This window comes from Scylla paramamosain, chromosome 6 (assembly GCF_035594125.1).
Source record: "Scylla paramamosain isolate STU-SP2022 chromosome 6, ASM3559412v1, whole genome shotgun sequence".
Taxonomy (NCBI): Eukaryota; Metazoa; Arthropoda; class Malacostraca; order Decapoda; family Portunidae; genus Scylla; species Scylla paramamosain.
The window spans coordinates 552,501-555,000 of NC_087156.1; the positions used below are offsets into that span (position 1 = coordinate 552,501).

Below are 2,500 nucleotides of genomic sequence, written 5' to 3' on the forward strand. Positions count from 1 at the left end.
TTAAACTAGAACCATGAAAACTCCCTTGAAAACCCCAGTAACTTCCACTACAGCCTGTTAAACTAGAACCATGAAAACACCCTTGAAAACCCCAGTAACTTCCACTACAGCCTGTTAAACTAGAACCTCCAAAACACCCCAAAACAGACAATTTACCTCAAAACACTTGCAAAAACAGCCCTAAAACACCTCCAAAACACCCCAAAACACTCCCAAACACACAAGCAGAGGAGTGTAGTGAATTAATAAGTGAAAGAAAGCAAGAAAGTGTAAAGGAACAGATGATAATGAAAAAAAAAGTGATTTAAATGAGATTGTCAAGATGTTTTGATTGTTTATGGTAAGGAAAATGATAGAATGGGTTTGTAATGATGACAGAAAGGAAGGAATAAGAGGGAAAAGTAAAGAAATGAGGAAAGGAAAAAGAAAATGATGCTTTATCCACACTGCACCTCTCTTTAACCACATTCAGAGACACAAGGAAATACAAACAAATAACAAAACAAGCAAACAGAAAAAATGGAGCTCTATAGGAATATAAATAAGAAATAAAATAATGCATAAGAAAATAAAAAGCTAAAAAAGTAAACAAACAAAATATTTAACACCACCACAACACCTTTAAACACCCTCAAAATACCCCAAAATACACAAAAACATCCCAAAACACTCCAAAAAAACACCAAAACACCCTCAAAATACCCAAAAACACACCAAAACATCCCAAAACACTCCAAAAACACACCAAAACACCCTTAAAATACCCCAAAACAAGCCAAAAACTCCAAAAACACATCAAAACACTCCAAAAACACACCAAAACACCCTTAAAATACCCCAAAACAACCCAAAAACTCCAAAAACACATCAAAACACCCTTAAAATACCCAAAAAACACTCCAAAAACACACCAAAACACCCCTCAAAATACACCAAAACACCACAAAACACTCCAAAAACACACCAAAACACCCAAAAACACCCCAAAAACATACAAAAACACCCAAAAACACCCCAAAAATACCTGAAAACACCTTCAGAACAATGAAATGGAATAAAACACAAAATAACAATAACAAAAAAACAAAAACAAGAAAACAAGCTGCAATATAGAACAGCAGGAACACAAACAAACACACACACACCCTACAAACAAACAAACAAACAAACAAACAAAAATAAATATAATAGATAACAGGATAAAAAAAGTGAAAAAAATAATCATAAAACCAAACTAGAAATATACAAACCAATACAAAACGCAACATACCCACAAACCACCAAACAAGACAGAGTGGAACCTCGCAGGGACGCCGATGATATGCTGGTAACAAGTCACACAGGAGAGCACAGAGGAATACAAGCCGCTGGAGTCGTGCTTGGAGTAACAGTCAAAGAGAGCAGGAGACAGAGGCACCACCACCGTCAAGCCGACCAGGTCCAGGATCACACTGCTGAATGCCACCTTGCTTCTCCGCACGTTCTTCTGTGGGTGTTAGGTTAGGTTAGGTTAGGTTAGGTTAGGTTAGGTTAAGTTAGGTTAGGTTAAGTTAGGTTAGGTCAGTGTTAGGATAGGTTAGGTCAGGTTAGGGATAGGTTAGGTCAGGTTAGGATAAGTTAGGTTAGGTTAGGTTAGGTTAGGTTAGGTTAGTAGGTTAGGTCAGGTCAGGTTAGGTTAGGTTAGGTTAGGTCAGGTTAGGTTAGGTTAGGTTAAGTGACGTGATTTTAATCTTTAATTTTATCTCAGTATTTTTTTCTTGTAGTATTTAGTTGTGCTTTGAGCAGTGTCCCTCCTATATATATAAAAAATAAAACAAAATAAACAAATAAATAAATAAACTAAAACAATAAAACGTTTACAACTTTTGAATCACTTTCCCGACACACTTGTGCATGGAGGCAGTGTTGCATGAGCCTTGACTGACAAATATTGCAGCGCTGTTGACAACCACACACTTCACACCTCAGCTTAGCAACACACACCAACACAACACCCTGCTCACTTTCTCCTTGATGTCCGCAGCCTGTACCGCCCCTCCGTCCCTGCCGTCCACCTCACCACCGCTGCTGCCGCCACCGCCATCGCTGCCGCCAACCTGCTTGCCGGATCGGAGGGTTGCCGTTGCTCTGAAAGTTACGTTAGGTTAGGTTAAGTGGGGCCGTGGGAAGAGGATGCAGGTTAGGTTAGGTTAGGCTAGGCTAGGTTAGGTTAGGGTAGGCTTCTTTAGGTTAGGTTAGGTTAGGTTAGGTAAGGCTTGGCTAGGTTAGGCTTGCTTAGATAAGGTTTGGCTAGGTTAGAATTGCTTAGGTTAGGTTAGGTAGAGTTTGGTTAGGCTAGCTTGGGATTATGACACGAGATAGCCAGTCTTGGGGAGGAGGAAGACACCAGACAGAAGTTCGGGTAGGCTTCTTTGGGTTAGGTTAGGTTTGGTTAGGGGCAGCTGAGGAGTGTGAGGCTCCACCACATCAGGTTAAATTTGAGGTAATATTTGAGTCATTT

General features: G+C 39.9%; 1 protein-coding gene across 12 annotated transcripts in view; it reads right to left on the reverse strand.

The window, feature by feature from the left end:
• The window catches only part of LOC135101164 (uncharacterized), a 166,297-nt gene that overhangs the window by 146,374 nt on the left and 17,423 nt on the right, over nucleotides 1-2,500 (reverse strand). For 9 of the 12 annotated variants that reach the window (XR_010269084.1, XR_010269088.1, XR_010269086.1 and 6 more), the window contains exons 1-2: nucleotides 2,004-2,500; nucleotides 1,279-1,486 (exon numbers count right to left, since the gene is read on the reverse strand). The exon at nucleotides 2,004-2,500 is cut by the window's right edge. The gene's annotated coding sequence lies outside the window, so the exon portion shown is untranslated. The remainder of the gene's footprint in view (nucleotides 1-1,278; nucleotides 1,487-2,003) is intronic. The other 3 variants (XR_010269085.1, XR_010269089.1, XR_010269090.1) reach the window with 1 other exon arrangement.